Genomic DNA, 23,139 nt, shown 5'->3' with positions numbered 1-23,139 from the left:
TTACTCCAGCCGACACTTGGCATTGCGCACGGTGATCTTCGGCTTGTGTGAGGCTGCTCGGCTATGGAAACGCATTTCACGAAGCTCCCGACGAATAGTTCTTGTGCTGATGTTGCTACCAGAGGCAGTTTGGAACTCTGTAGTGACTTTTAGACAAACGATTTCTACGCGCTACACGCTTCAGCACTCGGCGATCAAATTCTGTGAGCTTGTGTGGCCTATCACTTCATGGCTGAGCCATTGTTGTTGCTTCTAGACGTTTCCACTTCACGATAACAGCACTTACAGTTGACCGGGCAGCTCTAGAAAGGCAGAAATTTTACGAACTGACTTGTTGGAAAGATGGCATCCTATGACGGTGCCACGTTTAAAGTCACTGAGCTCTCCAGTAAGGCCATTCTACTGCCAATGTTTGTCTATGGAGAATGCATGACTGGGTGCTCGATTTTTATACACCTGTCAGCAACGGATGTGGCTGAAATGGCTGAATCCACTATTTTGAAAGGGTGTCCACCTACTTTTGTGTATATATAGTGTACATCCTCAACATTATATCAGGGTTATATTCCCCACTCACCCTGGTGTTAGTCTCTTCCTTGGGTGTTACACTGTATATTAGAAATTCATGCAACATAATGGCATTTGACCCATGAGTTGCCTGTGGTTTTCATTAACATTCATCAAAGGGATTATTAACTATTGTATTATGTGGGTGATATAAAGTATGCATTAGCATACAGTTAAGCATCAGCGATATGATCTACCGTGAGCTGTATTTAGTTTGCTCTATAATCTAATGCTATTCCTCCATGTGCTCTTCCCTCTATCACTCTCTCGCTCTCTTTCTCACTCTCTCTTTCTCTCTCGCTCTCTTTCTCCACTCTCTCTCGCTCTCTTTCTCCACTCTCTCTCGCTCTCTCTCTCCACTGTCTCTCTCGCTCTCTCTCTCCACTGTCTCTCTCGCTCTCTCTCTCCACTGTCTCTCTCTCTCTCTCTCTCTCTCTCTCTCTCTCTCTCTCTCTCTCTCTCTCTCTCTCTCTCTCTCTCTCTCTTCTCTTCTCTTCTTATACTGTTTCTTGTTCTGTATGCAGAGGAAAATAACTCAGGTGGAAAAGGAGCTCTGTCTGCTCACCAACTCGTCATTTATCAGAGTCTGTTCTGTTGGTTGGCTTTCTAGACACAACTAGGGTGACTCAGCAGCAGCAGTCTGGGCTGTTTCACTAGCAGGGGTTGGTTGGTGGGTGAGATCATGCCACCGCTCTGCGGAAGAGGCTAGGGGCACCTGGGGTCATCAGTACATTGAACAGCTGTTTGCGTGCATGCGGGCTCCGTCTTAGTATGCTATCATCCTGCCTGTCACCTCTGACCCCTAAACCCTGAACTGGCCCATGTAGCTACAGTAGAATGCTGATGAGTGCCAGATCTGAGCTAGGCTAACCCAGTGTAGAACTGTCATTAGGAGAAATACAAAATTATACAACCCCTATTGGTTGTTAGTGGAAAGGCCATCACTGATGATAACCGCTAACAAATGGCACCCTATTCCCTTTGTAGTGTATTGCTGTTGACAAGACCCCACAGGGATCCGGTCAAATGTAGTGCACTATGTAGGGAATAGCCTGATTCTGTTATAACAGTCATCAGTGTGTGTCAATGGTGAGTGTAGCTGGTGCATGGAAGTCAGACGCAGGAGAGCAGAGATGAGTGGACAAAGCACTTTACTGAGGCAATTAAATATATATACAGAACGCAACCGTGTCACAAAAATAAATGCCCAACAAACAAGGGCGGCAGTACAAAGTACAATAACAAAGTACAAAGTACCAGCTGCCACAAAGCACGGGTGGAAAACAACACCCGGCGCAAACCAGCCGGAAACGTACCAACCTGACAACAAACAATAACCCACACAGACATGGAGGGAACAGAGGGCTAAATACACATAGTAATGATGAAATGAAAAGCAGGTGTGCAGGAAAACAAGACAAAACAAATGGAAAATGAAAGGTGGAGCGGCGATGGCTAGAAGACTGGTGACGTTGACCGCCGAACGCCGCCCGAACAAGGAGAGGGACCGACTTCGGCAGAAGTCGTGACAGTGTGGGATGCAGTGGTGAGTCTGAGAGGACAGCTAATGATGATTATCTTCTCTGCTCTCTGGAAAGACATTTCTTTGGTTCATTTGCACTGAAAGACTAGAGGCCCATATCACACCCTGCGTGCACAACCCATGTGGAATTCATAGTCTCAGTCAGCGTTTGGAACTGCACATCTGCGGTCAAGAAGGCTGAGTTCGTCTCAGCCTATGTTGCCCTTCAGCCACTACACTTTTTGGCCCTGACTGAGATGTGGATTACCGCAGAGAACACTGCAACTCCAGCTGCTCTCTCGTCATCTGACTATGTGTTCTCTCAAAGTCCGAGAGCATCTGTTCTTTGCATTGGTGGCACAGACCTACTAATTTCTTCTCAGTGGAGATTTTCTCTTTTCCCTCTCTCCCAGCTGTCCATCTCCTCATTTGAATTCCATGGTGTCACTGTCACTTATCCACTCAAGCTTAACATTGTTGTCATCTATTGCCCACCAGGTGCCCTTGGAGAGATACTCAATGAGCTTGACACCTTGACAAGATCATATCCCAACAATGGCTCACCACTCATCGTATTGGCTGACGCCTGACTTCGATTCATTTCTTTCCACCTCTTTCTTTCCACTCCTTTCCTCTTTTGGCCTCACCCTTTCACAGTCCCCTCCAACTCACAAAGCAGGCAATGCGCTTGACCTCATCTTTACTTGAGGCTGTTCTCCTACTAATCTCACTGCAAACCCCATCCAGGTCTCTGAATCTACTTTGTTTCCTTTTCTCTTCCTCTCTCCTCAAATCTTACCCACTCAGCCCCAACCCAGATGGTCATGCTCCTTCGCAATTTTGTCTCTATCTCCCACTACTCTCCTCTTCTATCATCTCTCCCTTCTGCTAAATCCTTCTCCTTCCTGTCTCCAGTAGAACTCTTTTTGTTTCCACGTAGAACCCTTTTGGGTTCTATATAGAACCCTCTGTGGAAAGGGTGCTACATGGAACTCAAAAAGATTCTGCCTGGAACCAAAAGCATTCTACTGGCAACCAAAAAGGGTTCTCCTATGGGGACAGCCGAAGAACCCTTTTGGAACCCTTTTTTCTAAGAGTGACCCCTCCTGTCTTAGCCTCCAGTATTTATGCTGCAGTAGTTTGTGTCGGGGGGCTAGGGTCAGTCTGTTATATCTGGAGTATTTCTTCTGTCTTATCCGGTGTCCTGTGTGAATTTAAGTATGCTCTCTCTAATTCTCTCTTTCTTTCTCTCTTTCTGTCTCTGTCTCAGAGGACCTAAGCCCTAGGACCATGCCTCAGGACTACCTGGCCTGATGACTCCTTGCTGTCCCCAGTCCACCTGGCCATGCTGCTGCTCCAGTTTCAACTGTTCTGCCTGTGGCTATGGGACCCTGACCTGTTCATCGGACATGCTACCTGTCCCAGACCTGCTGTTTTCAACTCTCTAGAGACAGCAGGAGTGGTAGAGATACTCTGAATGATCGGCTATGAAAAGCCAACTGTCATTTACTCATGAGGTGCTGACCTGTTGCACCCTCGACAACTACTGTGATTATTATTATTTGACCCTGCTGGTCATCTATGAACATTTGAACATCTTGGCCATGTTCTGTTATAATCTCCACCCATCACATCCAGAAGAGGCCTGGCCACCCCTTATAGCCTGGTTCTACTCTAGGTTTCTTCCTAGGTTCTGGCCTTTCTAGGGAGTTTTATCTAGCCACCATGCTTCTACACCTGCATTGCTTGCTGTTTGGGGTTTGAGGATGGGTTTCTGTACAGCACTTTGTGACATCAGCTGATGTAAGAAGGGCTTTCTAAATAAATGTGATTGATTCTACCTGAAACCAAAAAGGGTTCTTCAAAGGATCCTCCTATGGGGACAGCTGAAGAACCCTTTTAGGTTCCAGATAACACCTTTTTTTAAAGAGTCTACTCTTCTCTGTTTCCGCATCCTATGATTCTCACTATCCCCTTTCCTCTCGGCAAGCTCGGCCCTCCCTTCCCGCTACGTGGCTGAGTGACTCATTGAGAGCTCACAGAATAGGGCTGCGGGCAGCTGAGCGACAATGGAGGAAAACTAAACTTCCGGAGGACTTAGCATCCTTCCACTCCCTCGTCTCTAACTTATCTTCCTCTCTATCCGCTGCTAAAGCTGCTCCCTATCACTCTAAATTCCAAGATTCTACTCTAACCCGATGGACATTTTTTTCCACTTTCTCCTTCCACCTTAATCCTCCTCCCTCCTCCCTTTCTGCGTATAACTTTGCCAACCACTTTGAAAAGAATGTTGATGATATCCGCTCCTCCATCACTCAGCCTATTGAGTTCACTGGTTCTGCTCTCACGGAACTACCCTACACCTTGATCTCTTTCTCCTTTCTCTCTCCAGATGAAATCCTGCAACTAGTGATGTCCAGGTGCTCAACAACCTTCCCACTTGACCAAATCCCCTCCTCCCTTCTCCAGACCATCTCTGTAGACCTCCCATTCTTCACTTTCCTCATCAACTCTTCCCTGACTACTGGCTGCATCCCCTCTCACTTCAAGATGGCCAGAGTCACTCCCCTCCTCAAGAAACCAACACTCAACCCCTCTGACGTAAAAACTACAGACCGGGATACCTTCTTTATTTTCTTTCAAAAACACTTGAGCGTGCTGTCTATGACTAACTCTCTTATCGCTCTCAGAACATTTTATTGACCCTAACCAGTCAGGCTTCAAGACGGCTCACTCAACTGAGACCACTCTCCTCTGTGTCGCGGAGGCTCTCAACAAGCTCCCCAAAAGCTTGAAAACCCAATTAGATTTTTTCCCAAAGTTGAGAAAAAACTAAAACTATACTAAAACTATAATTTTTTACTCCAAAACAAACTAAAATAAAAACATCATGAATTATGTTTAGTTTTATTTTTTTTCTAAACTTTGGGAAACAATCTAATTGGGTTTTCAAGCTTTTGGGGAGTTTTCTGAATCTGTCAGGCAAATGCAGCCAGGAGATAGCGATGTTTAAAATAAGCCTAGCTTGTGCATCACTATTACTAGCTATCACTAACTAACTGGGAAAAATATCAGCTATGTAGCAAACTTGATTCTTCTTAAATGTACTACTAAAGTTAAAAAGCATTGGATTGGTGTAAACATGGGACATGAGAGAAACATGAGTTTCTTTCCAAAAAATGTTTTGTCTCGGAGCTATTCCTTTTAAATTCAAGTCACATTGAGATTGACATTATCATTTAAACGTTATATAACATATGACCTGACCCATGACCTTGTGCCCCTCAGTTGCAAGAAGTGACATCCCAAAAAACACCCCCCCACAAAAGAAAACCCTGAATACAAATGAAAAAAATAATATAAAAACACAAAACTAAAATAGCCTTGTGACACTCAACTATTGTTCTACTTCTGACAGCCAGGGCAGGCCTGCCCGTTCCAAGACCTCTACGGTTGACAACTCCACAGTGTCCCTCTCCCAGAGCACAAAGAACCTTGGCGTGACCCTGGACAACATCCTCTCATTCTCTGCAAACATCAGAGCAGTAACTCCCTCCTGCAGGTTCATGCTCTACAACATTCGTAAAGTACAACCCTTCCTCACACAGGAAGAGGCACAGGTCCAAATCCAGGCACTTGTTATCACCTGTCTAGACTACTGCAACTCTCTGTTGGCTGGGTTCCCTGATTGTGCCATCAAACCCCTGCAACTTATCCAGAATGCTGCAAGCTGCCTAGTGTTCAACCTTCCTAAGTTCTCTCATGTCACCCTGCTCCTTCCAGTCAAAGCTCGCATCCACAACATGACCATGGTGCTTGCCTACGGAGCAGCAATTAGAACTGCCCATCCCTACCTTCAGGCAGTGCTCAAACCCTACACCCCAACCCAAGCACTCCATTCTGCCACCTCTGGTCTCTTGCCCCTCTCACCCTTCTCAGCTCCCATTCAGCCTGGTTCAAGGCCTGTCCTGGCACCCCAATGGTGGAACAAGATCCCCCCCACACACAAACACACAAAATAAGTTATTTTCCTACTAGTGCTGACTTTTCGGATAACTACTTTATTGAAGGAAAATGTACTTGCTATGACTCTGATATGTGGTTGTCTCACCAAGCTATCTTAAGATGATTCCACCAATTGTAAGCTGCTCTAAATATAAGCTAAATTACTCAAATGTGAATGTAACTCATGAGAGAAAATATCTGAATTTCTAATGTCTTTGGATAAGAGGATGTTTAGTTCCTCTTAAGTTAAAACAATTGGTGACAAGCTGGTATTTTCCCAAGAGAATGATCGATGTACAGTCAGGTCCATAATTATTGGCACCCTTAAAAATCACGTACACTCAGGACCATAATTATTGGCACCCATGGAAATAAAACTCTTTGGCCACACACACCAGTGATGGGTTTGGCGTCAAAAAGAAGAATCACATGCAGGAAAGGACATCTCAGTCTCCAGACATGAACCCTATTGAAACATGTGGCTTGAATTAAAGAGGGTAGTCAATAAGTGTAGACCTTAGGATATCAAGGATATGGAAGAATTCTCTGTATAGGAATGGTCTAAGATCCCTACCGATGTGTTCTCCAATCTCATAAAACATTTTAGAAAAAGGCTCAGTGCCATTTTCCTAACAAGGTGAGGTATTTAATTCTTAGGGTTAGGTGTCCCACTAGCGGGACAACATCCGGTGAAACTGGAGGGCACGCAATTCAAATAAATAAATAATCTACTCATTCAACATGCAGAGAAAGGAATCCGAAAATCTACCCCTAAACTTTGTTTCAACAAGTCAAAATACATTTCTATGTACTCCTCAGATACTATAATATTTCTTACGGAAAGAAGTATGTTCAGAAGGAAACCGATTTTATCAGGTGTGTCTTGTCTTCATCGCTCGCACAAACACAAATTCCAAGACTGTGTCCCTGTACTAAAACTGATATTTCTTATTAGTTTTGGAAGTTACCAGCTTGAAACCTTGAACATAGACTCCTGACACCCTGTGGAAGCGATAGGAATTGCATCCTGGGAGCTAGAATTCAGTATGCCCCTATACTTTCCATTGTAAAAGCATGGTCTCTCAAATTTTTTTATTCTGGTTGGTTTTTCTCTGGATTTTCTCCTACCATGTCTATTGTGCTATAGTCTCCTACATTATTTGAACATTTCTACAAACTTCAAAGTGTTTTCTTTCCAATGGTACCAATTACAGTTGAAGCTTACATACACCTCAGTTTACATACACCTCAGCCAAATACATTTAAACTCAGTTGTTCACAATTCCTGACATTTAATCCCAGTAAAAATGCATTGTCTAAGGTCAGTTAGGATCACCACTTTATTTTAAGAATGTGAAATGTCACAATAATAGTAGAGAGAATGATTTATTTCAGCTTTTATTTCTTTCATCACATTCCCAGTGGGTCAGAAATTTACGTACACTACATTAGTATTTGGTAGCATTGCCTTTAAATTGTTTAACTTGGGTGAAACGTTTCGGCTTGCCTTCCACAAGCTTCCCACAATAAGTTGGGTGAATTTTGGCCCATTCCTCCTGACAGAGCTGGTGTAACTGAATCAGGTTTGTAGGCCTCCTTGCTCGCACAAGCTTTTTCAGTTCTGCCCACAAATTTTCTATAGGCTTGAGGTCAGGGCTTTGTGATGGCTGCTCCAATACCTTGACTTTGTTGTCCTTAAGCCATTTTCCCACAACTTTGTAAGTATGCTTGGGGTCATTGTCCATTTGGAAGACCCATTTGTGACCAAGCTTTAACTTCCTGACTGATGTCTTGAGATGTTGCTTCAATATATGCACATTATTTGCCTGCCTCATAATGCCATCTATTTTGTGAAGTGCACCAGTCCGTCCTGCAGCAAAGCACCCCCACAACGTGGTGCTACCACCCCCGTGCTTCGCAGTTGGGATGGCTTGTAAGCCTCCCCCTTTTCCCTCCAAACATAATGATGGTCATTATGGTCAAACAGTTCTATTTTTGTTTCATCAGACCAGAGGACATTTCTCCAAAAAGTACGATCTTTGTCCCCATGTGCAGTTGCAAACTGTAGTCTGGCTTTTTAATGGCGGTTTTGCTGAGCGGCCTTTCAGGTAATGTCGATATTGGACTCGTTTTACTGTTTGTACAGATGAACGTGGTACCTTCAGGCATTTGGAAATTGCTCCAAAGGATGAACCAGAGTTCTTGGCTGATTTCTTTAGATTTTCCCATGATGTCAAGCGAGTTTGAAGGTAGGCCTTGAAATACCTCCAATTGACTCAAATGATGTCAATTAGCCTATCAGAAGCTTTTAAAGTCATGACATCATTTTCTAAAATTTTTCAAGCTGTTTAAAGGCACAGTCAACTTAGCATATGTAAACTTCTGACCCACTGGAATTGTGATACAGTGAATTATAAGTGAAATAATCTGTCTGTAAACAATTGTTGGAAAAATGACTTGCGTCATGCACAAGGTAGATGTCCTAACCGACTTGCCAAAACTATAGTTTGTTAACAAGAAATTTGTGGAGTGGTTGAAAATGAGTTTTAATGACTCCACCCTAAGTGTATGCAAACTTCTGACTTCAACTGTATATGCATATCCTGGCTTCAGGACCTGAGCAACAGGCAGTTTACTTTGGGCACATCAGTCAGGTGAAAATTGAGAAAAAAAGGGCCTAGCCCTAAGAAGACAGTGGTGCCAAAACAATTTGGGGAAAAAAGTTATTTCTTAAACAAAATCTCTTTCTCTGAGCAATTGTCTTAGTATAAAATACTATAATTTTCAAAAAATGTAGCATACAATATAGCTCAGTATGTGTATTTTATAGTCATTTTTGCTCATCTTTATGAAGGGTACCAATAATTTTGAATCCGACTCTCAATGTAAGCCATTTATGAGATGGCTTCTCGGTGAATGAGATGAGCTAGATATTTAGTATGCAAAATCCTGCTGATTAAATACCTGAATCCAAAGTTAGGCATGGATTATTTTATAGAGGCGTTCCCATTAATGTCCATAAAAAACATTTATCTCATGTTGTATTATACAGCATATTTTATGGCTGACCACATCTCAACAAATTATTGAAATTACCTGTATGCTGCACACGCGCGCACACACACACATGTTTTATAAATTAACTTAATCTTAATTCAGCCTAAAAATAACGTTGCATTTGAAAGAGAGAAGAGGAGAATTTTCAATAATTAGGACCTTTTAATAAAGAAATATGGCACCCTATTCCCTATATAGTGCACTACTTTTGACCATGGCCTATAGGGTTCTGGTCACAAGGAGTGCACTATGTATGGAATAGGGTAACATTTGGGACATTTCTAATTTCAGATGCTGAGGTGGTAAGATAATGCAGGTTTTTGGATCAATGAAGAGCGGTCAGTCCCTCCTGTAGGTCAGAGGAAGTGAACACAGAGCACTTTAACAGACCTAGCCACCATTAGCGGGCATGCTTAAGGTCAAAGTCATTAGCTAGCTGACCATTAGGATACTGCTACATACTCTATGATGCATGCAGTACTTCATAGAGATGAGATACTGCTTGGAGCCCTAGGTATCTCCCTTCAGATCCTTTTCACACACAAGAGATAAGAGCCTAATTATAATAGTATAGCAGCAGGCTATGTCTTATCACTGTCTATACGTGTGGACAAACCGAATGAGTTCTTCAGAGCCACCGCAATCAAACTGAATACTTCCAGTTCAAATATAATTTGTGAGAATACAAACAAATGTAAGAATGTGTTAAGTTTACACTAATACCAAAGACAAAATCTATTGAAATGGACCTCTATATTTCCCTTTTGTATGATGGTACACTCACAGAAAAGAGGTTACGGTTAGTGTACAGTATTATTCCCTGGGGTACAAAAATACACATAATGTACCTTCAGAGCTACATGTAGTAATATTTTTTTAAACATAAAGGTAGAATCATCACACACTCTCCAAAAAAGGGGAACGATAAAGGTTTCCCAGGGTGGATGCGTGGATTACTGGGGGCGTGGGGTTCAGTTAATTATTTTGGCCACCCGTGAGTGGAAGTGTGCTACCAGTTTAAGTGGTCTATGGTTATGTTAATTAAAGTTCGAGCATGTCTGATGCCAGTTCTGAAGTCTTCATAAAGGCTTAAATTAAATTGAAACTATTAAGGATTTAAAACTACCTTGTCACGTTGGGTCGGGAAAGAGTCACAGGAAAGCGTAATAGGGTTTTTTATTTCCCAAATTACAGGATGCCATATAAAGGCACGGGGACGAAGACCAAACAAACACATATACAAAACACAGGGTAGAAACCCAAACAAAAGAGAGAGGAGTACCTCGAATAAATACACAATCGCACAATGATCATCACACGGGACAAGACCCGTAATCATCTGCACAATATACGTGGCACGAAAGCCCAAACAACATCTCACAGGTACTCACACGAACCAACGGACATTGTAACAATAATCGTCAGGACAACGGTGAACAAAGGCCACACTTATGCAATTACTAATCAAATGGGAATAAGGACCAGGTGTGCATTCAGTGCACACAATCTACGCGCTCGTTCCTGTCATGTAGTGAACCTGAGCTCTGAAGCAACAGGGATTACCATTAGTTAACGTAACATATATTGAATACATCGATCAAATCCATACATCAGAAGTTAGAAAACATCAGAAATTAGAAGTCAGATCTATTAGACCATGGTAGTCGTTTAATTTTTCTTTTCAACACATTTCTCTGGAAACCAAGCAGAAAATGATGTGCGCTAAAGATAGCATTGTAGCCAGACAAATACATTAGAAGATACTGTAATTTTCAACCTGATCAGAAACACTATGCTCACAACCTGTATCTCCTAAATGGTGCCGCTGGTGTATTTTGTTTGAATTTTGGAACATATTGTGCAATAGGCTAAGGTTTTTACCAGGCGCACGACCATCCATTTATCCCTTTTGGGAATCACAACACAACAGATATATAACTTTGATGCACTCAAGAAATGTATACTGCAAACTTTCCTTCCACTTTTTAGATAAGAAAATATTGGCCTACCTTTCTGTTGTGTCAACCATTCCATGTGTCCACCTTTTTGTCTTTACAGACTTTCACAAGTGTATTCCATGATATGGGGTCCAATGGGCAACACTGCAGCTGTTGACTGCCAGTGATCATCATTCATCACATATATCTTTTTTTTTACAATGATGTCATGACATTGTACACAATTGTGCACAATTTTCAGGGACAAGTTTAGGCTCTTGATTGCTACTTTCAGAATTACTGTCTCCTCCTGTACTCCCTGTTAACCCACAACTGCGTGGCCAAGCACAACTCCACACCGTCATTAAGTTTGCTGACGACATAACAGTGGTAGGCCTGATCACCGACAACTATGAGACAGCCTATAGGGAGGAGGTCAGAGACCTGGCAATGTGGTACCAGGACAACAACCTCTCCCTCAATGTGAGAATGACAAAGGAGCTGATCGTGGACTATAGGAAAAGGAGGGCTGAACAGTCCCCCATTAACATCGACAGGGCTGAAGTGGAGCGGGTCTAGAGTTTCAAGTTCCTTGGTGTCCACATCACCAACAAACTATCATGGTCCAAATACACCAAGACAGTTCTGAAGAGGGCACGACAACACCTTTTCCCCCTCAGGAGACTGAAACGATTTGGCATGGGTCCCCAGATCCTCAAAAAGTTCTACAGCTGCACCATCGAGAGCATCCTGACCGGTTACATCACCGCCTGATATGGCAAGTTCTCGGCATCTGACCGTGAAGCGCTACAGAGGGTAGTGCGTATGGCCCAGTACATCACTGGGGCCAAGCTTCCTGACATCCAAGACCTATGTACTAGGCGGTGTCAGAGAGAGGCCCAAAAAATTGTCAAAGACTCCAGTCGCCCAAGTCATAGACTGTTTTCTCAGCTACTGCACTGCAAGTCATACCGCACACTGCTGCTACTCGCTGTTAATTATCTATGAATAGTCACTTTACAGTTCACTTTTTATTTTTATTTTTTCCTTGCGTTTATTTAATAAATATCTTCTTAACTCTATTTCCTGAACTGCATTGTTGGTTAAGGGATTGTAAGTAATCGTTTCACCGTAAGGTCTACAACTGCTGTATTCGGCACATTTGAGAAGTAACATTTGATTTGATTTGATTTAAAAGTATACAAAACCTCAGTTCAATCTCTTTAAATAACAACATGTGACAATAAATAGCTGTGATTAATGTTGTAGCATCTAACACTGAGTGATCTTGACAAGGTGAATGGATCTCTTGGCATAATGGTTAAGGTCTTGGCTTGACGATCTCTGGACCCAGTTGTGGTGACCCCTGAATTTGCACTATTGGTGTCAGAAGTGGGATGGTGGACAGACATATACATCTGAGGATCTTGATATCGAGAAGAGGTATATTTTTAAAATTGTATAGGAACAAATGGCTTAGTCATTGTGGTGGTACCCTGAAAATGCTAATGTTTACCTTTTCTAAAGGTTGGTTACTACTAGGGAACCACTACTGTAACAAGCGTTTGTACCCCTTTAAGTACAATTCCGTACCTTTTTCTGAGAGTGTATCACACACCTGGTTTAACCACAATCCCTGGAGAAAGGCATTACACTTCTGTTAAATGGGAAATCCTCACAAACACCACTAATGATACAGTAATAACAATGATATTTTAAAGTTACATAGAGACATCATTACATAATAATGCTGGTAATATAGTATCTTTGCCTGACAATAGCCCTCCTCCTCATCTCTGTTGTTTGGACAGGTTGTAGCCTACTTGGCATATTTGGATCAAATGTCATCCTATCTCTGGACAGTTCTTTCGCATCAGCCTGGGGCACAACAATACACAACACAGGAGGTATTTATGATGGGTAATCAACAGGTGGTCTCCTTAACCAAACAAAACAGACAAGCAACAAACCAGAACATGGAATCAGTCATTTATTTAGGATGCTATTCAGGCTGTTTTATTTGACAGGGACAATGTGCAACAAATATCGCACCAGATTTTAGTTAAATTGCTCATTCTCATCTGCATATGCCTATAACATTCCCCTGAGGGAAACATGGTGCCCTAAAAATGCAAATACATTTTTTTACTACTTTCTCATTTATATGATAGTGTGGTACTCAATTAAATAACTTATGCTGTGGTTATTTTGTAGAGAAAAGTGTTTTTTGATCCGGTATAATTGAGAGTTATTACAGTCAAGTTTCAGTGATTAGGTTATTTCTAGAAACCATGACCTGTTCTAATGAATCCCACAAAGCATCAAAGAGACTGAGCTGCTGCAGGGTGTGTGTGTGTGTGTGTTCCTCCATGCTGTTTTGTAAGGCTCATTAAATGAATTTAACCCCAGCTTCTTCAGCTTGATAACATTATCGCCAGGATGACTCCAGTAAAGGGCTTCTAATTAGCTAGCACCTTAATAACACACAGCAAGTCAAGTCAAACCAAACCTGGCACCACAACCTCTATCACAGAACAACGAATCTTATTAGCATAGTGTAGCAACCTTAACCCAACACAGCATCCTCATCAAGCTGTATGTAACTCTTGGCGTTACTTTTTTTAATTTTCCTTTTCTTGTAAATATTGTTTCTTTTTTAACCCCTTTTTCGTGGCATCCAATTGGTAGTTACAGTCTTGTCCCATCGCTGAAACTCCGATATGGACTTGGGAGAGGCAAAGGTCGAGAGCCATGCGTCTTCCAAAACAGAACCCTGCCAAGCCGCACTGCTTCTTGACACACTGCTCGCTTAACCCTGAAGCCAGCCACACCAACGTGTCTGAAGAAACACTGTACAACTGGCGACCGTGTCAGTGTGCATGAGCCCGGCCCACCACAGGAGTCACTAGAGTGAGATAGGACAAGGACATCCTGGCCGGCCAAATCCTCCCCTAACGGCACTGGGCCAATTGTGCACCGCCTCATGGGTCACAGCCCGGGATTGAACCTGGGTCTGTAGTGACACCTCAAGCACTGCAATGCAGTGCCTTAGACCGCTGCACCACACGGCAGGCCCTTAAGATGTTGGTTTGATAGTCGATGGACCAGGGTTCGAGTCCTGTTCGGGGCTACCCTCTGAATTCTCTACATTGATGTCAGAAGTAGGATGGCGTCCGTGAGCCCATCATAGAGGCTTGTACACATGAGGGACTTGGTGTTCAGAAGCGTAGGGACACGCTCTCCCAAAGGAAGGCGGCAGTATAGCTAACTTTAACCCAAAACTTAGCAACCTCATCAAGAGGTTTGGACCTCTTGGCATTATGGTTAAGGTGTTGGCTTGACAGCCACGGGACACAGGTTTGAGTCCTGGTCAGAGCTACCCCTGAATTCGCTACAATACCTTAATAATAACATACAGCAAGTCAAGTCAACCACAGAGAAATGAAGATCTGATACAACAACCTCACTGAGAACAACTTGTCCTACTAATATCATTTAAGAATGTAAAGTAAGTCAACCGCCAACAAACACACAGCAAGTCAACCACAGGGAAACCAAGGAGCTACAGTATGTCAAATGGAAGACCCTTGTTGACAGAACAACCTATACCAACCTCTGTTGTTACCAAGGTTGCAGTCAGAGAAATAGTACTTTTAGGTCACAGGTCATATATGCACCAGGCAACAACCAATCAGTAGTTCTGTTGTATCCACTGTGTACTCAACCACTGTCATGAGACTAATACGTCTCCATACCTTTCTGAGGATGTTGAACAGCTCCCATCTCACCACAACATAACTCTCCCTCGACTTGATTAGAATTCTCTCACAGACTGATTCATTTTAGTGATTCAGACATTCAGTTGAACTAATCTAATGAAATAGTGTTCCAATATGCCTCTACAGTTCAACAGGTAGTTTGTACAGATGTGGGATCTTGTAAAACGTGCAGTGTATTTGACGTCTAAAAAGGCTTCTGAAGTTTGTATTTTCCATTTAGAAATTTCAGATTAGATTTTTCCTTACGAAAAATGTATCAACCCCTACAAAAATGTCCTTTACTTATAATCCCCATAATAATAATAATTTCCTGTTGCTGCAGGATTATTTTCCTTCTGTAGCAAACTGGCTCAAATGGAAGATCCTATATCTGTACATGTCTTGCTTTCTTTTGGACTCAAAGATGTCTTCCTAACACTGTGGTGAGGGCCAATGTCTTTGCCAAGAAGAATATATTTAATTATTTATGGTTTCGTGGGGTTTATAGCCACATTATTGGAGATTTGCACATTCCCAAGTGCACCTCCTTCACAACATCTGGACCTAAATGTGTTTATCAATTGGACTGAATAAAGACAAACTCTACAATCTATTAAACAATAAAACTGGGGTTCACAGCATGCAATCAATGTTAGGTATCTCATCTTGTTTGTCTGCCTGCCTAAAAGCCTATTATAACGCCATTAGCATCATTACAAAGAGCTATAACTTTAACAAGAATAAATGTGAGAGGCAACATTTTTGACATTCAATTCTACGTTCTATTTTACAGGACTAGAAATAATGATCAGCTCCTCCATAAATGGGAACGAGAACAAGGACTGCTGGTGTGTGTGTGTGTGTGTGTGTGTGTGTGTGTGTGTGTGTGTGTGTGTGTGTGTGTGTGTGTGTGTGTGTGTGTGTGTGTGTGTGTGTGTGCGTGCTTCCGTGCATGCAGGCACATACACGTGTGTTTTCCTATATTTCCTATGTTAGCCTATAGGCCTATATGAAGTTTACCAAGGGCAAATGAAAACTTCATGGCTTGCTGCTTTCAAGTGATGTTGACCTTTTCTAAAAACATGATTTTTTCTTGGCTTGATTTTTTGTTCTTTAACCACAAACGTTATCAAATTTTGCTCAGCTCCGCTCGTTCCTGTGGCCAAGTGCACTTAAAGGGTTTAGACCATTAGCAGCGAGTGACAGCATCCTAATGAGGACAGATGGTACAGCATCAGAAACTTTTAGAACATTATTACTATGTGCAGCAATTTAGAATTAAATTCCGTCTTGGCTCGCTCCATTGACAACCTCAATTATCAAGAAACCGTTTTCTCCACAGTAGTTCCAATATTTTTACTGCACTGCGAGCATTCACGGTTTCAAAGACAAAGAGTGAGTCAACAACTGAGACTTCAAAAGATACATTGGGATTTTGGCAATAAAGCCCTTCATCTACTTCCCCAGACGAACATGAACTCATGGATACCATTTGTATGACTCTGCATCCAGTATGTAGGAATTTAGAGGTAGTTTTGAAGGCCAATGTTAACTAGCATAAGCGCAATGACAGGAAGTCTACGGTATCTACTAGCATGCTAGCAGCTACTATAGACTTCCAATCATTTGCTGACGCTAGTTAGCAATTGTGCTAACTATAGTTAGCAACTTCCTTCAAACAGCACGCAGAGACATAAAAATGGTATCCACAAGTTAATCTGACTCTGTGGAAGTATCCCTTGAAACAAATAACCAAGCAAATATGACATTGGGAGATATAGAAGACTTTGAATTGTCTTTACAGCTGTTTTGTACACTCTCAGAAAAAAGGTTATGGATACATTGTTCCCTCGGGTACAAAAATATCAAAACACGCATAATGTAGGCTACCTTCAGTGGTACACATAATTGGCTATATCGTACGGTACTGGTTGGTACCTTTAGGGTAGGCCTACATGTGTGGATAATCTAGTATAATGGTAGATTTTTGAACCCAATATTTTGATATAAAGGTACAAAGGCATGTCTTAGTGAGGCTGTGGCTTTCAGTTATTTTTGACCACCCATGAAGGTTGTCACTAGTTACCACAGTCACAAAGTCATAATTATGGCTAAGCCCTGTCTATTTCTACAATTTCTCCTCTTAAAATCTGATTTTAAACCTAACCTTAACTCTAACCTTAACCACACTGCTAACCTCATGCCTAACCCTCACCTTAAATTAAGACCAAATAGAAACAACAAAAAAATCTGGAATTTCTACGATATATCCAATTTCTACTTTGATGCTGTGGTAACTAGAGACAACCACCCATGAGTGGAAGTGTTGTACAAGTTTAAATGGTCTGTGGTTATGTTAATTAAAGTTTGAGCATGTCCGCTGCCAGCCTTTATAAGGCTTTTTAATATTGTAGCGACCTTAACACAACCGTGAGTGACCATGTCAAAAGGAATGGACGTCTTGGTGTAATGGTTAAGGTGTGACCTTGGCAGGTTCAAGTCCAGGTTGGGCCGACCCTAAAAAGGCAAATATGTACCTTTTGGCTCTTTAAAGGTATGAACTGCAAGGGTACAATTATGTACCTATAACTAATGGTACAATGGACGTACCTTACAAGGTACCACTACAGTGACAAGCGTTTGTACCTCTTTAAGTACAATTTAGTACCTTTTTTTCTGAGAGTGTATGAGAATGCCTCCTTATTCGTTTTGCATATCATCATCCCTTCCATGGCTATGGTTATTATGCCTGCTAATGATCCAACATAATAACAAGAAGTTGCAGTCTAACAGATGTCTTCAGAGACTGATAGAAGACTGTTTAAAAGCCCCAGTCTCTCCTGAAAGGTGGAATCCCTACAAAGACATACCCACTTAACATGCAGCGGTTTCAAATCTTCTGAACTTCCATTCAGTAAACGTTTCAGTAAGTCAACCATAAAATGTTTTAAGCATACTGTTGTTTCACACAGATAGTACCATAAACTCAGGAAATGTCAATGAAAGCATGAATTGTGAATATTTTACTTCACGAAAGGTTAGCCTTAGTTTCTAAGCCCTAGTTGAAACGGCGCTCTACCGCCGTACCGAACTAAACAATACATCACAGGGTGGCAGGTAGCCTAGCAGTAAGAGCGTTGGACCAGTAAAGGTTACTGGTTCGAATACCCGAGTTGAGAAGGTCAAAAATCTGTATATGTACCCCTGAACAAAGCAATTAACCCTAATTTTCTCCATGGGTATCATACTGCTATGGCTGACAATGTAAAACAACACATTTCACTCTACCTGGTCTATGTGACAGTAAAACGTATACAAAACATTAAGAACACCTGCTCTTTCCATGACATAGACTGACCAGCTGAAAGCTAGGATCTCTTATTGATGTCACTTTTTAAAACCACTTCGATCAGTGTATAAATTCTTTCTCTCTTTGGAAGAGGGATAAAGTGCTGTCTGAAACAATAGAGTGCCGCCTCATCAGACTTTTGACAATACTTTGGCGCGGTGTGGGTGAAGCACGCCTCTGTTTCATGCAACACGCCAGAGCAGTTCTTCCACTGTCAGAGTAATGGTAATGCATGTTAATATATGTTAATTGCATGCAAATAAAGGTTGCTTCTCCACCATACCCACAATGGAAGCACAATCATGGCCTCGGACAAAGATCTATTATATTGACAAGATAGCCGAGTGACCGCACTAACAATGGAAATACACTAAGTATAACAAATATTAGGAACACCTTCCTGTTATCGAGTTGACTCCAATGCTTCCCACAGTTGTGTAAAGTTGGCGGGATATCCATTGGGTGGTGGACCATTCTTGATACATCTGGGAAACTGTTGAGTGACAAAAACACAGCAGCGTTGCAGTTCTTGATACCCCCAAATCGGTGGGGTTATCATACCCTGTTGCCCATTCACCCTCTGAATGGAACGCATACACAATCAATGTCTCAATTGTCTCAAGGCTTAAAAATCCTTTTTTAACCTGTCTCCTCCCCTTCATGTTAATATATGTTAATATATGCACAGATTGAAGTGGATTTAACAAGTGACATCAATAAGGGATCATAGCTATCAACTGGTCAGTCTATGTCATGGAAAGAGCAAGTATTCTTAATGTTTTGTTTCCTCAGTGTACATGTACTCAATGATTGAAGGCAGGCGAGATCAGGTGGGACCATTCTAGCCAATGAGAGGGCAGATATGTGAACAACGGGCACAACAAAGTAGTTTTTCTTAAAGTTGCCGGAATGCCACATGCATCCACTTTTATCAGTAAATTTGTAACAGCCTAAAGATTACGAAACTTCTATTCAATCAAATAAGCCTTGCATAATTCGTCACCCTCTCATAGACCGCCATACAAAAAAGGGCTTATCTAACACGGACAGATTTTGGGCAGAGGAAATCCTCTCGCCTTGCTTTTAGGTCTCTGCCTCGAATTCGCAGGTGGAGGACTTCTGTGAGAGGTCATACTTCTGTTATACCTAAATTCGACCCAAAACCTACGAGGAAATCTTCTGCAGTGTTGAGAGCGGTTGTATGAATCCAATCTGTATGTCAAGCAAAGCTCTTAACTGCACCAACCCACTTTTAATTTATATTCAGTTGACTTGCCATAAATTTGGCCTCTGAACTGTGCGTTAGAAAAATCCCTGATTTTACAAGGTATATCTGTAGGCAATGTGATGACCTTAGACCTCGTCAACCAAAAAGCTTGTCAATAACCTTGAGGACTGACATTACTGCAAAATACGGGTTGTGAGTAATTGTAGTCTAGTTGTGTTTTCTGTTTGTACAGCTTACTGTCTCTCGCCACTTACAAACCAACCAACTCAGTTGTTTAGCCCAAAGCTTTTGTACAAACCTAGCCATTGTATCTCTAGGCATTGCCTATCTATTCACTTACCAACCCTATCTCAACATTTTTCTGTACAAACAAACCCTTTAGCTCTCACAACCTACAGTATCTCTCCACTTACCAACCAACCTGTCTCTACTCTCCCAAGGTTAAAAACCACCCATCAATCATCTCCCTTCGTCCTTGTGCAACAGCCTCCCTGTCAAAACATTTGTGTGTAATTCATGTCCAAGAAAATAAATAGGTTCTCTGTAATCCCTGAATTGACTATTACCATTTATCAATATGAATAGGATTACAGAGTTCTCCATTTTCTATATCCCCTGGAAGAGGAATTTCAAAGCGTGTGGACAGAGGTGCCACACTTAAAGCCTGTAAATTCATTAGACCTAAACTGTAGATCTCTTCTCAACGACAGCTCTGGGACTCTGTGGTCCCTTTCCTTGTGGCCTCTACTAGCCCTCCACACTCCTCTAGCACATATCTCTCTCTTTTCCCCCCACTTTTACTCTATTTCTCTCTCTCTCTCTCTCTCTCTCTCTCTCTCTCTCTTGCATTCTCTCACCCTGGCCACTCTGCCCCCTTTTTAAATGAGACCTATAACCATCAGTCTCAAACAACCATGTTGTCTACATAGAGGAATTAGCTTTCAATTAAACATTGGCACTTTGGACAAATAACTGGGGCTAATTGAGAGGGATGATTTTATCTGACATGCCAATATTATGCTAGAACACCTCAGAGAGCTATCTGTCTCTATCAGGGGGATCATTGGATTGCATTAGCATCTTTGTTTGATCTCTAAGAAACCAACAAACAATGTGTTATGTGTTCCCTACAGTATGTTCAAATAGTTGCCAAAGCATTGCACCTTCAGTGTGCTGTAAGAATATTTTTTATTTGTTTTACTTTTGACGTTGCAACTTTTATAATTTATGGATTACACGGATAGGACAACAATGAACAGCATATTATGTCATACAACTACTCCACAGTGTATGTACAGATCCATCAATCAATATCTAGTGTGTAGGAAATGTACAATCCTTGTAATATCCTCCGTCCCTCCCTCAGTATCTCTCCTATTGGAAAGCAACGTGATCTATTTTGCATACTCTTTGTGCGTGGGTATCATTTTTTCTTTCCGCTGAGAAATACAAACTTTACACAAAATGGCATAAGTACATTTCTTTTCGTAGACCCTTTTTAATGTGCCACCATTATGCCAATCCCTGGGCTTTGATGTGTGTGTGCGCGTGTGTGTGTGTGCGTGTGCGTGTGTGTGTGTGGGGGGGGACATAACATTTATTCAAAAATACTATTGCGAATTCTGAAAATTAATCTGCAAGAGCTAATGAGCCTTGGAATGTTCCCTGTCCTGTTTGCATAATGGACTTCAGAGACAATACAAAACCACATTAGCATATAACAAATAAACACAACCAGCAAATCCCCCACATTCAGATACAGGGAAAAGAAAATGTGACAGAATTTGGAAGATTATCAAGGATTTACCTGGTGATGTCATCAACTCTGAAGATATGCACGTTAGATTCTCGGCTGGCACATCATTTCAGTTTGGCAAGGAAAAGGTTGTAACACAGATGAATGCAGTCTTTTCTCTCTCTCTCCCCCTCTTTCACTCTCTGTCTTTCTCTCGCTCTCTCACTCTCTGTCTCTCTCTCTCTCGCTCTGTCTCTCTCTCTCTCCCTGTCAAATGTAAGTTTATAAAAACCACTTATGGTTTGGCTGAGACAGAGGGCGGGCTCAGGCTGTCAGGCTGTGATATTCCTGCAGGACTTTGCAAAATACATGTATATCAATCTCACATCCTGACCATGGAAAGCTCTTATTTTCTATGTTAGAGTAGGTCAGGGCGTGACTGGGGGTTTAGCTAGTCTAGTTTATTATTTCTATGTGGGGTTCTAGATTTGTTTTCCTATGTTGGTGATTGTGTATGATTCCAATTAGAGGCAGCTGGTAATCGTTGTCTCTAATTGGGGATCATACTTAAGTAGCTTGTTTTTTTTCACTTGTTGGTTGTGGGATATTGTTTATGTGTAGTTGCTTTGTAGTCATGGTTCGTTTATTCTTTATTTGTTTTGTATTTTTCTAAAGTTTCACTTTCTAATAAATGATGTGGAATGCTACTCACGCTGTGCCTTGGTCCGAACGTGACAATCAAGCTATTATATTCACAGTCCATCAGCCATACAGAAACATCAGCCCACAGTGTAGAGGACTCATAACCCTGACCCCATCATAATGGGGTCCCATAGCAACCACTAATTACACACACATGCAACAAACACATTCTCAGTCATCCTTATTCACAAGGAAATTAACAAATTTTCCACAGAGTACACTGAGTATGTATTGAAGAGCTACACATGATGACCCATTCAATGGGAAAGCTTTCCTGATTGATGCTGGCTCCCAATGAGAGTCTCAAGTGTGAGGATTAATTAAAAGTCAACAAAGATTTTCACATTGCCTCCCTCACCTTGGAGACACATTAAAAGCTCATGTGGAGGCTAACTAGTTAACTACACAATAACATGTTGACTGTCTGCATAGTCAAAGCCTCCGTCTCCCTCCTAATATATCTTTCTCTCCACCACTCTCTCTCTCTCAAACAGGTCTAAAATCAGATCTAATTTCTACAGACAGAGGTATAGCCAGTAACTTTCCTCTCATAAGCCCAACACTTAAGTCATTAACTTCATTAACTCTGCCAGCATGCAGCACCTTGACAATAACAATTAGTCATTCCCTACAAAGACCTTTCATAAGATAAGGCTAAACCTGAGATCCAATTACAGTGTACCCATAAATCACGACTGCCACACATAGTGTCAGCGCACAGCGCACGCAGAGGCATTAGTGTCAGAAAATCTGATTAGAGTTAACTGGTGTCTAAAGTAAGAGAGAGAGTGCACCCCAAATATCTAATGGAAGATCAGATTCAAAAAAGCATCCACAACCAAATTAAACAGAGAGAAAAAAAATATTCTAAAGGATAATATTCAAAACATCTCCACCTATCTCTTATGGAGTCTTAATTTTCAGTAACTAAAGGTTCAACGGTAGCAGATATTGTAATATGTAGAGCTGAATTCTCAGCTCTGTCCATGGTGTTGAATTGTCCATTGTGCTGAATTAACTGATTGAGTTGTGGATGCCAGCAGATCAACAGAGAAAATGTATATTTTATTTAAAGTATTCAGAGATCTTCACCTATTGGTTATGGATTCTCAGCTCTGCCTGTGGTGCTGGATGTGTGCTGAGCATGGTTCTGAACTGAATGGTTAATGTTTTGGGTTTTGTCCATGGTGCTGAATAGCCTGTGGAACTGAATCATATGCCTAGGATGTGGGTGCTGTCCATGAACCTTGTCACTCCCTTCAAACCATTGACGAGCTAT

The 23,139-nt window shown here is 41.7% G+C and overlaps 1 long non-coding RNA gene across 1 annotated transcript; it reads right to left on the bottom strand.

Moving 5' to 3' along the window:
- Positions 1 to 1,000: 1,000 nt before the first annotated feature.
- Positions 1,001 to 21,961, bottom strand: LOC123725521 (uncharacterized). Its single transcript, XR_006758026.1, has 3 exons — positions 21,871 to 21,961; positions 21,231 to 21,425; positions 1,001 to 1,081 (listed from the first exon to the last, which is right to left on the bottom strand). It is a non-coding gene; the product is annotated as an uncharacterized lncRNA (long non-coding RNA).
- Positions 21,962 to 23,139: the final 1,178 nt, after the last annotated feature.

Source organism: Salmo salar, chromosome ssa12 (genome assembly GCF_905237065.1).
Source record: "Salmo salar chromosome ssa12, Ssal_v3.1, whole genome shotgun sequence".
Lineage (NCBI taxonomy): Eukaryota > Metazoa > Chordata > Actinopteri > Salmoniformes > Salmonidae > Salmo > Salmo salar.
Note: the sequence above shows the minus strand (reverse complement) of the source record. Positions and strands in the feature narration are given on the sequence as shown.